The sequence below is a fragment of the Balaenoptera borealis genome, assembly GCF_965194805.1.
Source record: "Balaenoptera borealis genome assembly, chromosome: 1".
Lineage (NCBI taxonomy): Eukaryota > Metazoa > Chordata > Mammalia > Artiodactyla > Balaenopteridae > Balaenoptera > Balaenoptera borealis.
In genome coordinates, this window is record NC_138860.1 from 151,615,844 (window position 1) to 151,630,935 (window position 15,092).

Below are 15,092 nucleotides of genomic sequence, written 5' to 3' on the forward strand. Positions count from 1 at the left end.
CAACCTAAATGCCCATCAACAGACGAATGGATAAAGAAGTTGTGGTACAGGGGCTTCCCAGGTGGCGCAGTGGTTGAGAATCTGCCTGCAAATGCAGGGGACACGGGTTCGAGCCCTGGTCTGGGAAAATCCCACATGCCGCGGAGCAACTGGGCCCGTGAGCCACAACTACTGAGCCTGCGCGTCTGGAGCCTGTGCTTTGCAACAAGAGAGGCCACGATAGTGAGAGGCCCGCGCACCGCGATGAAGAGTGGCCCCCCGCTTGCCGCAACTAGAGAAAGCCCTCACAGAGACGAAGACCCAACACAGCCAAAAATAAATTAATTAATTAATTAAATTAAAAAAAAAAAAGAAGTTGTGGTACATATATACAATGGAATATTACTCAGCCATAAAAAGGAGTGAAATTGGGTCATTTGTAGAGACCTGGATGGACCTAGAGTCTGTCATACAGAGTGAAGTAAGTCAGAAAGGGAAAAACAAGTATTGTATATAACACATATATATGGCATCTAGAAAAATGGTACAGATGAACCAGTTTGCAAGGCAGAAATAGAGACACAGATGTAGAGAACAAACGTATGGACACGGGGAAAGTGGAGAGGGGTGGTGGTGGGATGAATTGGGAGATTGGGATTGACATAATATACACTAATATGTATAAAATAGATAACTAAAAAGAACCTGCTGTATAAAATATAAATAAATAAATAAATAAAAACTTAAATGACCCAATAACTGGGTCATATATGCACTTGAATACTTTATAAATTATTGTAATTTAGGGGCAAAGACCTCTGATTTTCCCAAAAACAACAAAAAAAGAATTACTGTAAAGATGCAAAGCAATTGTTTCTGCTGGATGTCAAACGGTTGCTGTTTTATTGCTACACGGTCAACAGAGGGAGCCCATGTTACAAAACCTAATAACATCATTTCCTTATAGAATGTTTTAGAAAGCCAGTAGAAGAAACAGAAAGAAAAAGAAGAAGTAGAATAGAGGAGTTAAGGTATTGGACAATATGGCTTTAAACTTTAATGGGAATCTGGAATCTCTCTTACAAAACTGAGTTTGGGGAATGATGTTAATTACAGGTATTTCGAAATAGCATATATGTAGTAGTTTTTTTAAAAAAGAAGTTTACATACTGCCAGAGTGATCCTTTATCTTTAAAGTACACAATTATATTACTCTCCTGCTTAAAACCCTCCAATGGCATCTTTATCATTCCTTTGACAAATCTAACCTTATGGGATTGTGAAGATTAAAGGAGATGATAAATAGCATAGTGCCTGGTAAAATAAATTCTCATTAAATTCTTAGTATTATTTTTCACTACTGTGTCTTTTATTGTAGTGATCCTTCAGACTAGAATGTTTTCTGAACTGTCCTATTCCTACTCTAGATTTTGTCTTGTTAACTCCCTTCTTATCCTATAGCTTTCAGGATCCCAGTATTCTTGCCTCATTCACAGTCTGAATGCTCTTCTGTTACTTATCACACCATATGGTAGTAACCTGTTCACAAAGGTGTCTTTCTGACTTGAGAGCAGAGGCCAGATCTCATAAATTGTTCTGTCTCTAATGCATAGCAATAAGGTGTCCAACCTGCTAGGTTTCCCCTAGGACTGTTCCAGTTTTAGCACTGAAAGTCCCATTTCTGCAGAACCCCACATTTCCAGGAAAACTGAACAGTTAGTCACTTTGCCACAGGTCCTGAAACATAATGATAGTTCAATCAATAAATTTTTTTACCTAAGCAATTATCTTTGGTGAGTCACTTTTGCTTCATGAGCTTAAATTTCTCCAAATATAACTAAAAAGTTTAAACAAAATAATATTTAAGGCCCTTTTAAACTCTGACATTTTAGAATTGGATGCCACATTTATGGCCTGCCTACCTTCATCATTTTACCTTATTTACAATACTAAGGAAGTATTAACTAGGTACCCTCTATTATTTTTAAAGCACTGCTGAAAATATTCATGATAAATTAAATGAAAAGAGTAAGATATGTATGTTTTATACATGGTGTGATTCCAATTTTGTAAAATGTGTATATTTTTATGTTTTAGAGAAGAAAAGGGAATAGAATTATGAATATATTTTTTATTGTGGAAAATTTTTCATACTTTTTGAATTTTCAAACATCTCTACAATGATCATTTGTTTTTACAGTCAGCAAACAGTACCTACAAGACACCAGTGTTTTTGCTGATGGGGCAGTGTGTATACTTTAAATAATTATTTTTCAGAAAATTGTTACCTTTGTGTGAAGTTGTTGGCAAAAGTTAGGTAACTGATTACATGATTCCTTTAGGACAGTGCTTCTCAAACCTTAATGTAGGTCTGGGATGGGCCTGCGATTCTGCATTTCTAACAAACTTCCAGATGATGCCAGTGCTTCTGGTCTGTGGACCACATTTTCAGTAGCAGGCTCTAGTGTACATGAATTCTAATCCACATTTGACCATTAATTACAAAATTTTTACCATCCTGTGCCTTTGGTAGTGCTTCCCAAAATGACACACTGGGGTAAATATAGAAGGCTTCTCCTAATTCAACTTTCTGAGAACTGGGGAAATCAATACTTTGGGAACCTCTGTGAACTCTCTGAAGTACAGTATAGTGGTTGGGAATTCCAGCCTGAGAGTTAGTTGTCTTTTGTAAACAAGAAGTCAAAGGCAGCAAAACATATCAGACCAACCAAAATACCAGAGCACTATGTTGATAGATGTGACATTATTCAAAATAGATTAACTGCCCCCTCCTCTGTGTCCCTCACGGAGCTCCTAGTACAGTTGTGTTTGAAGGCAGAAATGAGCTTAAGTATATAATAATAGCTAACATTTGAGTACTTTCTGTAGGTTTAAAGCACTGGTTTGCAAGTTTCAGTGTGTGTGAGACTTATCTGGAGAAGTAGCTGAAATGTAGATTCCTGAACTGTATCCTCAGAAATTCTGATTCTGGGCAGTGGAGTTCAAGAATCTGCATTTTTAACAAGCATCCGGATGATTCTAATGTAGATGTCTCTGGACCATATGTTAAGCAGCACCGGTTTTAAACGTAAGAAAAAAAATACTACAACCTATAGTAAGAAATACACTTTACAGCATGATTTAGTTCACACACATTTATATACATATATATCTGAAACAAAATTTCATAAAATAATACTAACCCTTACTATGTGTTATATAGCCTGTTATTTTCTATTTTATTCAATTTCATTACTAAAACATTGCCCATGACCAACTACATTGATTTCACATCATTTATCTCATTTGATCCTCACATCAGTGCTGTAAGGTAAGCACCCTTAACTGCATCTTCCTTTATTTGGAAACTTACTATGCCCAATGTTACACATCGGGTATATGGCAGAGGTAGAATTCAGATTCAGAATGCCTGGCCTTAAATGGCCCTGACCTGCCCTCACCCTCACACAGACATTCTGAAAAAGCCCAGCAACCCTCTAATTTGGGAGTACATTCAGATAACCTCAGGTTTCCCCAGTTGAATCCTATCACCTTTGAATACCAATTTGAAATTTCTATGAAAAAAAGAATTTGACTCAACATGGACCAGGTGTGAACTCTGATCTGTTTTGCTGTAGTCAAAAGGATGCTGAGGAGGGGGTCACCTAATACAGCCATTGCCAACAAACCCCTAAAGAAAGGGCTGAAGCTGGGTGAGATTTCAAAGAAGGGGCAAAGGGCTTGGCAGTCACATAGAAACACATTTACTGTACCTGCATTTCTCCTCCTTTGAGAAGGGGGATTTTCTACCTCCCTCCCCAGACAGGTCCTCACTGCAGTACCATACCACTATAATCCATGTCTCTGCCATCTCACAACCTCCTGCCAAATGTCTGCCCTCTTCACCTCCCCATACACCGCAGGAATAATCCTGAAAGTTCTCACCTGAGGCAAAGGAGAATGTCAAAATGAAAAGGGCATCTTCTTCAGTCTTTGTGACTGAGGACAGTGATTGACTTTCTGGGTCAATAAATATCTTAGGATAATTCAACAGTAGCTGATTCCTCTCCATGTTTGAGATTGTCACTGTTGTCCCCTTCATATCTGGATCCCAGCAGCAGGTTTTTGCCTAAGATTCTGAAAACTTGATACAGTTGATTACATCATTCAAACTTTGTATTCAAGACACTATTTTAACCTTTTGAAAAATGAAAAATTGCAAAATTTCTCTCAAAAGTTGTTGGATAAAGAAAAAAAAACATTATTAGCCTTCTTAAAAAGTATTCAAAATGGAAAATTAATGTGGCAGTTCTTTAACACATGTTCCTTTCTTCTGTTAATGTAGACACACACCTCTTATGAAGACCAGCTATGGAAGTTTGAACTATGAAACTAGAAACATAAGACTAAATAAATCAAAAGGTTATAGAAGCATATGGAATTTTTAAATGCCTAAATCCTTTTTGGACAAATCAAAGAGTGCTTTCATCTCAATCCTTTGTTTTCTTCCCACCCTGAACGATCGACAGTTTCTTTGATTAAAAGAATTGATTGAAGTGTTTTTTAAAAGAATATTTTTAAGATTTTACTTTCTGTTATTTTCAGTATTCTTAAAAGTTTTAAAATATTTTCTGTCTTTAACATGGCAAAATAAAGATTGATCTTTAACTTGCCTTATAAATAGAATGTTAATAATGGTTATTTCTAATTAAACTCTAAAATTTTTTTAGAAATAAAAACGATCTCTAAATCCTAATTCAGCAAGCATTTTCCTTTTCTTCCCAATCTTTTCAAGGCTTTATATGTTATGATTTTGTATAATGATAATCCTGGTGAATATAAAATGTTAGGTTGTACCTTTCCCCCTTGATGACAACAATAACAACAGCAATAATGGTGCTTTCTTTTGCAGAAGTTTATTTGCTTGGGCACAATCATTGTAAATATTACTTCTAAGTGTTTCAGGTATTGCTATCATGTCTCATACTCTTTCATATGGAAGCATTTTGATTTGTATTATTTAAGATGAGTATTATTTTAACAAACATTCTTTTGTTCATTATTATTCATATTTCCGTGAGTGAAGATAGCATCTACATCCTGCCAAAGTAATGCCAAAAGTCAACCCAACAAGCATCTGAAAAGTAATAATACATTTCTAGTTCCAATAGGTAAACACTTTAAACAGTATTACTGTTACTTTAATAAATTAAAACTGGCATTTCTCTTTAGAAAATAAATGCCTCAGGAAATAAATGTTTCACACAAAAAATTAACAAGTGAAACTCTTTTAGGAAGAAAGAGGTAAATATACAATTGAATCCTATCTTAATGGTAGATGTGGAGAGGGAATAATTGTATTTAAGGTTAAGCCTAAGCCAAAAATTGAATGTACTCAAAATTACCCTTTAAAATGTTAAGTCAAGTACTGTATACACCACTCTTTTTTTGTATACAATCCTATAGAATATCAATGTATAAGACACATATCAAATATGAAGAATATAATTCCAACAGGACTTGGAAATTAAATAATTTAGGTACTCCACTGTTTGGAAGACTGCAAGTTAGTGAAGATTCCAACTTGTTGTTCTTCCTATAACTGATTTTATCAGTTCCTCTTTTCATCATCCAGGAAAGCATACAACTTATTTTCATCTCTTTTTTTTAAAAAAATATTTTATTTTATTTATTTTATTTTTGGCTGCATTGGGTCTTCGTTGCTGCGCGCAGGCTTTTCTCTGGTTGTGGCGAGCGGGGGCTACTCTTTGTTGTGGTGCGCAGGCTTCTCATTGCAGTGGCTTCTCTTGTTGTGGAGCATGGGCTCTAGGCATGTGGGCTTCAGTAGTTGTGGCACACGGGCTCAGTAGTTGTGGCTCGCGGGCTCCAGAACACAGGCTCAGTAGTTGTGACGCATAAGCTTAGTTGTTCTGCGGCATGTGGGATCTTCGCGGACCAGGGCTCGAACCTGTGTCCCCAGCATTGGCAGGCGGATTCTTAACCACTGCGCCACCAGGGAAGCCCACAACTTATTTTCAATGCAACTGCATATGCTAATATTTGGTTTGATTTCTATGAAAAAATTTGTTTTGTTACGTTTCAAAATCTCTTGTTTGCTTAGTTTAGTAAGTTAAATGTCACTTTCATTGTATTTTTGTTGGTCTAGCTTTTGGATGTGTGTGTGTAAGAATAACACCAGCAAAGAGAGAAGCATGTTGGTAAAATCCTAATAAAAATAGTGTTGCCAAGACTGGAACAAAGACTCTTTTGTGTTTTTGAATAGAGGAGCTAAAAAATAAGAATCTAAAACAATAATTATTTTCCCTCGGAAATTAGAAACCCTGCAAATGAAGCATAATTCTAAAAATGCAGGAGTTACAAAAATAATCAGACTTAACACTCAAAAATACATCTTTAGCAGTTTCCAGGAAAGGAACAAAATATTTTAATACTTGATATACCTATCTGAGGAGACATAAACCAGTGGGAAAGTTTAGATCTCCTTAAGAATATTGGTTTCCTGGGATTTTCTTTGTCACTTTGTTTTGTTAAAGCACACAATGTCATTTATGACAATCTAAATTTAGGAAAAGTGACAGGGAAATAGTATTTATCCTTAAAAATGAAAACTTTCTATATCTTGAATTTTAAAAATTTCAATTTTGACTTTGGGTATAGAAACATATTTCAATACTCTTCTATTGTTTTCTTTCCAAAACATCTTTCTCTTTTAAAAAATATTTTATGTCACCTATTGCCTATAGAATCTTAGCATTCAAAGCTCTCCACAGTGTGGCCGTAATCTATTTTCCCAGTCTTATCTCCCATCATTCTGTCCCTTACCATACTCCGGCTCATGCCACATTAGACTACAACTTAATCTTCAAACAAGCTTCCTGTTCCCTTTACTGCATAATGTTGACTCTTCTGCCTGTGTTGCTCTTCTCCTACTTCACTGCCAAGTAAAACACTGGTCATAGATCAAGATTCAGCTCAGATTGCTTCTATTATACTAGAGCAAGTTCTTAAACGATTTCCCTGCAGCCCATCTTGCATATCACTTCTAAGCCAATCTTATTAAAACTATTGTTTTATCCTCTTATTATCAGCTACCAACTGGGGCTTCTAGTTCAAGATGGTAAACTAAACAATTATGTTACAGATGTGGGAAATACAGCATTCCTAAATACTTCAACATGTGACTCTTAAGCATGAGGACATTCTCTTACATTATCACAATAAAATTATCACACATGAAATTTAACATTGATACAATATTATTATCTTATAGTTTATATTCAAATTTCCCCAACTGTCCTGATAATATTCTTTATAGCTCTGTGTATGTGTTTATGTGTGTGTGTGTGTGTGTGTGTGTGTGTGTGTGTGTGTGAGAGAGAGAGAGAGAGAGAGAGAGAGAGATCCAGGATCCAATCAGGTATCACATGTTAGTTGACATGTTTCTTTATTCTCATTTAATAAAGAACAATTCCCTAGCCTTTCACTAGTCTTTCACGACATTACCATTCTTGAAGAATCCAGGCCAATTGTATTATAGACTATCCTTTGATTTGGGTTTATTTTATTGTCTTCTCATGCTTGCACTCAGGTTATTTTGGAGGGGCGTCAAGAATACTATATAGGAATTGTTGTGTCCTCCTCTGTACTAACTTATCTGTAGGCAAACAATGTCAGTTGGCCCCATTTTGGGTGATATAATTTTGATCACTTGGTTTGCTCATTTTTAGATTTTTTTCATTGTAAAAGTATTTTCTTCCCTTTTTATACATAATCTGTGAGTGATTCTTTGAGGCTGCGAATCTCATGTTCTCAACGATCTTAAACCTAATGTTTTAGTGTACATTGACTTGTTGCATAAATCAATTATTGCTTAAAAGTTTGCAAAATGATGATGTCCTAAGTTTATCATTCTTTCTGCATTTATTACTTGGCTTTCTGTCATGATCTCCTTTAAATTTTTAAAAAGTTATCAGTATGGACTCATGGATTCTTTTTTATTCAATATGTTATAGACTATTATTATTAATTTTGATTTCAAATTTTCCTGAATTTGACCAGTGGGAGCCCCTACAAGCTGGCTCAGGTATCCATTTGCCCTGGTCCCATCAATTTATGAGTACTTCATTACTTTAGGCACAAGAAAATGTTCCAGATTCAGTTTTTACTTTCCTTGCCCCAGCCCTAGAATTAGCCACTTCTTCAAGGAATGTTGTTTCCACTGAGTGGGGAATAGTTTTAAGAAACCAATATCTGGGCATTAACTGTGTTCGCTGTCATTGGAATGAGGTATCAGTATTAACATATACAGTATGAACGTATATAGTATGAATATGCTAATATTAATAATAGTATTGGAGGTATCATAATAAATAAATAAATACCCACACAGACCCACAATACATATATGTACATACGGATACCTCTAACTCTAACCCAATACCACACAACATGTTTTTTTTTTTCTTTTCTTCTGTGGTCCTAATCTGCATGAAGATTAGCTAAGGTCCCACTAAAGAAGTGATATTTGAAATGAAATCAGAATAATATTTAGAAGCCAGCCACGCAAAACTCTAGAAGCAGATCATTAAAAGCAGAGGGAAAAACACAAAGGCCTTAGGCAGAAATAAGTGTGATATATTTGAGAAGCAGAATAGCCAGAGTGGCTGGAACATACTGAGCTACAGGAAGGTGGTTTGAAATGAAGTCAGTGAGGTAGGCAGTAATAGTTGCTTCATATAAAGCTGTAAAAGATATGGTAAGGAGTTGGGAATTAATTTCAGCACAATAGAAAGACACCGAAAGTTTTCGAGAAGGTGATTGCGATAATCCGATTTATGTTTCAAAATATTACTCTGGATGTTGTATAGAGAATAAATTGTTCAAGGACAAGGGTAATCAAGCAGGGAGATATTTATAAGACTTGCAGTAATGTAGGCAAGATGAAATGATGAATTAGAGTAGCAACAGATGAGATAGACGAGAATATCTTGAGATAAACTTTGAAGGTAGAACTAATTGGACTAATTCTGTATTCTCAAATGGTTATTATACATCTACTATGTGCTATGCATTGTGCTAAGTCCTGGGGATAGAAACACTAAAAAGAGATAAGCCCTACTTTTAATGAGCTCATAATTGAGCAGTGGGGATAGATACACAAATAAATTGTTTGTATGTGTGATAAGAGATCAATTTTAGTTCTAGAACCTGAAGCCATACAAGGGTACACTTTATAAATGTCATGGGACTGTTGTACATGTTCAATAAAGTGACAGCTGTGCAATACCACTTAGTATCTCAAATCAGGAACATACCTTTGAATTGCCTAAATACAATCTGTAGAATTAAAAACAAAATAATAAGCCATCCACAGTTATATTGTCAAATAAAAGTTTTATACTTACGACTTGATACAACAGTAAATATCTAGAATGGGATATTGAAAGTGATTTCAGATTCTCATCCTGTTGTACTCTATTGGGAAGGTTTCTTGAGTAGTAGGTGACTGGCCAAAGGTGGGTACAACCAGGACCAGAATAGCAAGTAAAGTTCTACCACAGTTTCTGTAGTTTTCACTTTTTTGTCTTTGTCAGTTAAAAATGAACAGCGGGAATTAAATATTTATATTTACATATACACAAGGTATGCTGTGAAAACATATTTGCTTACAAACATAAAAATACTTGTTAACTAGTTTGATAAGAAAATAATCTATAAAAGTATATAGCAAAAATATTAATAATCTCTGACCTTGGAAAGATCAATTCCATATTTAAATTACAAACAAAACCAGTTTTGGGTTTTTTGAATTCCTTATCTAGAAATGGTGAAAAGAAAGGCAGAAAAAATTATTTTTAGTCTCAACATGGCTGTGAAAAGATTAAATTAAAAAACCAAGAACGGGACTCCCCTGGTGGCGCAGTGGTTAAGAATACGCCTGCTAATGCAGGGGACACAGGTTTGATCCCTAGTCCGGGAAGATTCCACATGTCGCAGAGCAACTAAGCCCGTGTGCCACAACTACTGAAGCCCGTGTACCACAACTACTGAAGCCTGTGCACCTAGAGCCCGTGGTCTGCAACAAGAGAAGCCACCGCAATGAGAAGCCCGCGCACCGCAATGAAGAGTGGCCCCTGCTCGTCCCAACTAGAGAAAGCCGGTGTACAGCAACTAAGACCCAATGCAGCCAAAAATAAATAAATAAATTTATTAAAAAAAAAACAAGAACATTGAAACACCTAAGTCCAGAATGAGTCCAAATACTTGACCACACAGAATATTGTCATCTTTAGGAGTAGGAGTAATAATAAAGGCTTTATAAGCAGTTTTTCATCTGCAAATACAGTAGACATTTTGGTATTTTGGCCACTGGCAAACAAAGGCTGTAGCATCAGTAAAGTTTTGAGTTGCCTCACTTTTGTGGTTTCAATTCAGTGTATTTAAGGTTAACTAAAGTTGACATCAAAACTTTCAGACAGGCAAAAATTCATATTTTATTTTTTTATTGGGGTATGGTTGTTTTCCAATGTTGTGTTAGTTTCTACTGTACAGGGAAGTGGAGTTCCCTGTGCTATACAGCAGGTTCTTGTTAGTTATCTATTTTATACATATTAGTGTATATATGTCAACCCCGGTCTCCCAATTCATCCCACTTCCCCACTTTCCCCACTTAGTGTCCATATGTTTGTTCTCTACATCTGTGTCTCTATTTCTGCCTTGCAAACCGGTTCACCTGTACCATTTTTCTAGATTCCACATATATGCGTTAATATACGATATTTGTTTTTCTCTTTCTGGCTTACAAAAATTCACATTTTAAATAAACTCCCTATGATTCTATTTAGAATAACAGTAGGCAATGATTTTAGAAGATAAAAGTTATTTCACAACCTATGACTTCAGCTTGGCAAACAGCTTAGGTTCCAAAACTGACCCATTTCTACTAAAATAAAAGCCTTTACAAAAGAATATGTTTGTGTATATAGATACATATTTAAAAGGAATCAGATAATTTTAAAAATATTATATATATATATATTTATTTATTTTAATCAAGTTATATATGACATACAATAATATATTAGTTTCAGGTATAAAACAGTGATTCAATATTTTTATACATTATGAAATAATCACCACAATAAGCCCAGTTACCATCTGTCACCATGCAAAGTTGTTACAATATTATTACCTATATTCCCTATGTGTACATTACATACTGTGACTTATTTATTTTATAGCTGGAATTTTGTACCTCTTAATCTCCTTCACCTATTTCACCCATCCTTCCACCCCCTTCCCCTCTGGCAACCACCAGTTTTTCCTCTGTATCTATGAGTCTGTTTCTGTTTTGTTTTGTTTGTTCATCTGTTTCATTTTTTAGATTCCACATATGAGTGAAATCATACAGTATCTGTCTTTCTCTGACTTATTTCACTAAACATAATACCCTCTAGGTCCATCCATATTGTCACAAATGGCAAGATTTCATTCTTTTTTATGGCTGAGTAGTATTCCATTACATATATATATATATATATATATATATATATATATATATATATATATATATATATATATATGCATGCCATATCTTTTTTACCTATTCATCTATTGATGGGCACTTAAGTTGCTTCTATATCTTCGCTATTGTAAATAATGCTGCAATGAACACTGCAGTGCATGTATCTTTTTGAATTGGCGTTTTTGTTTTCTTCAGATATATACCCAGGAGTGGAATTGCTGGATCACATGGTAGTTCTTTTCTTCGTTTTTTGAGAATCCTCCACTCTGTTTTCCATAGTGGTTACTCCAAGTTACACTCCTACCAACCTTGCATGAGGGTGCCCTTTTCTCCACATCCTCACCAACACTTGTTGTTTCTTGTCCTTTTGATAACAGCCATTCTGATAGGTGTGAGGTGGTATCTCATTGTGGTTTTGATTTGCATTTCCTGGATGATTAGTTATGTTTACCACCTTTTCAGGTGCTTGTTGGCCTTCTGTATGTCTCCTTTGAAAAATGCCTATTCAGGTCTTCTGCCCATTTTTTAATCAAATTGTTTGGGCTTTTTTGATATTGAGTTGCATGAGCTCTTTGCATATCAACCCCTTATGGGACATATCTTTTGAAAATATCTTCTCCCATTCATTAGGTTGCCTTTTCACTTTGTTGGTGGTTTCCTTTGATATGCAAAAGCTTTTTCGTTTGATGTTGTCCCACTTGTTTATTTTTGCTTTTGTTTCCCTTGCCTAAGGAGACATATCCAAAAAAAATATTGCTAAGACTGATGTCAAAGAGTGTACCATCTATATTTTTTTCTAGGACTTTTATGGTTTCAGGTCTTACGTTTAAGTCTTCAATTCATTTGAGTTCATTTTTGTATATGGAATCAGGTAATTTTTGAAGCATCCTTAGTGTTTCCTTTAAATCTGTCTTGAAATGACCATAAGCTTAGCTTCATGGAAAGGATTAACCAGCTTCTTGGTCTAAGGCTACCAGGATCATTTGTCTAAGGCTAGAAAGTTACCAACATGATGTAAACTGTAGGGAGAGAAGGAGAAGATGCAGGCTTTTCCTGGCAGTTGGTAGCTAAAACTCAAATAATTCTTAGAAAATGACATGATGGCAGCTTTTCTTGTCTTTTTCTTTCCTCGTTGGTGAAGAAAGACATTCCCACTCTTGAAATTTCCTTATAACCCAGACAAGTTCATGGAAAGCTTGATCTACGTTCATCCTAATCTTTGCTGACACCTCCACAGTATGTTACCTTAAGTTGTGGGCTGCTATTCTTCCTATGTTACCTGTCTATGATGATCCAGGTCTGCTTTATTACCAATTAAAATCATTGGAACTCATCATGATCCTTTACTCTGAGAGTCTGTCTTTGAAACTTACAGATTTCTTCAAAACTGCCTCTATGCATGTCTGAAAAGAGCAATAGGAAACCCTCATCAGTTCTCAGGAACTGTTCTCTTATAGCTCCAAACTTCTTGTCCTATTGTATCCAGAACATCTAGCTGGGCTGCTCTGTCATCTATCACACATACACAAAGCAGATGGTTGGCTCACAATCTGTTACAAAATAGGACTGTATGAATTGGATGGGGAGCGCCAACTTGCCCAAGCCACCCCACCAACCACCACCAACTGGTACTTCTGGCCAGAGCCGTTAGGTCAGTGGGCCACCGCCACCAGGATGCCCAGAGTCCAGCCTGGCCACTGAGCTGCCGCCTGACCTAGGTCTAGCTCTGGAGACACGTGTGGCCCGCAGGCATCCAGGGTCTGGTGACATCGCAGCACTCCTGGGGCTGGCCGGTCAGGCCCAAGGGGCGGAGAAGTGGGGTGACCTCAGGGGCCAGGAGCGTCAGAGGCCAGGGTCTCGCTCCTCTACACCTCTCTGTAGCACCTGCCCACAACTAATTTTAATATATGTGTGATGAACAGATAATAATAGAGTTAACAATAATAACAACAACTGAATTCAGTACTAGATAAAATGTCGGTACAAAGGAAGAAGGAATTGACTGTACCAGGTGCAGGGAGTGGTTATTGAAGTCTTCATAAAGGATACAGAGAGCTGTCCCTTTCTTTTTCCCATTGAGATATAATTGACATATTACATTGTGTAATATTAAGGTGTACAACATGTTGACTTGATACACTTCTATATTGCAAAATGATTACCACCATGGCATTAGCTAATACCTCTGTCATCTCACATACTACCATTTCTTTTTTTTTTTAAATTTATTTATTTTTGGCTGTGTTGGGTCTTCGTTGCTGCACACGGGCTTTCTCTCCTTGCGGGGAGTGGGGGCTACTCTTTGTTGCGGTGCGCGGGCTTCTCATTGCTGTGGCTTTTCCTGTTGTGGAGCTTGGGCTCTAGGTGCACAGGCTTCAGTAGTTGTGGCACTTGGATTTCAGTAGTTGTGACTCGCAGGCTCTAGAGTGCAGGCTCAGTAGTTGTGGCGCACTGGCTTAGTTGCTCCGTGGTATGTGGGATCTTCCCAGACCAGGTATCGAACCCGTGTCCCCTGCATTGGCAGGCGGGTTCTTAACCACTGAGCCACCAGGGGAGTCTCTACCATTTCTTTTTTATGGTGAGAATGTTGACGATCTCTCTTAGCAACTTTCAAGTATATAATACAAATTATTAACTATAATCACCATGCTGTACATTAGATCCCCAAAACTTATTCTTCTTGTAACTGGAAGTTTTTACCCTCTGACCACAGAGAGCTATCTTTTAAAGGCTAAAGGAGTGGGGAGTAAAATAAGCATAGGTGCATGAAACAGCCTGATGAATTCCAGGACTGCTTAGCATGACAGGAACCTAGAGTTTAAGAATGGGATTAGTGTCAGGTGGAAGCAATTGAGGGGTTTTAAGTTAGGAGAGATAATGTTAGATTTGCATTTATGAAATATCACTCTGGCTTTATAAGGAAGAAGATAGATTTGAGGAATGCAAAACCAGAGTTAGGAGGGACTTACACTTTTAGCCATGAGGTAGTAACAAGGACTAGATTTACCTTTCCACTTAACTAGAAAACCAGACAAAATATGTGAAACAATGTTTCAGACATTGGGCAACAGGCCTTGCAAGACTGTGAACCCTGAGAAATGGGAAATTAATGAAGCAAACCCCTTGATTGCCTCAACTTATTCCCTGGAGGAAGTTTCTACACTGCAGTGGAGGGAAGGGAAATTCAGAGTCTGGTGGTCTTGCTGAGTTAAGGAGATAAGATACTGGAGTTTTGGGAGGTGAAGGCAGCTATTATTAGCCAAGCAGAGTGCCAGAGAGGAGGGAACTGCACAAAGAAAGAACTTTGGTGATCTGCAGAGGGTTCCCCCTGAGTCCTTTTGATGAGCATTAATTTGTGAATGCAAATGAGGATACTATCTGAGGCTGGGGAAAGTCTGTGAGAAAGCAGTAGGCCAAACAATTCCCACATTCACCTAGGGCTGGGAATATTTTGTGTGCAAAGCTGGAGTGGGGAGGCATCATAATACACAAGGCATCAGATGAGTTCTCAGAAGAGGAATGTCTTAGTTGTGGAGCTTTATTAGGACTAGAGTAAAGGCTCATCTGG

At 36.8% G+C, this 15,092-nt stretch overlaps 1 pseudogene across 1 annotated transcript; it reads right to left on the bottom strand.

Annotated features, from left to right (window-relative positions):
* Positions 1–11,018: 11,018 nt before the first annotated feature.
* On the bottom strand, positions 11,019–13,173 carry LOC309620266 (ras-related protein R-Ras2 pseudogene; annotated as a pseudogene). Its single transcript has one exon. The product of its transcript is annotated as a ras-related protein R-Ras2 pseudogene (transcript).
* Positions 13,174–15,092: the final 1,919 nt, after the last annotated feature.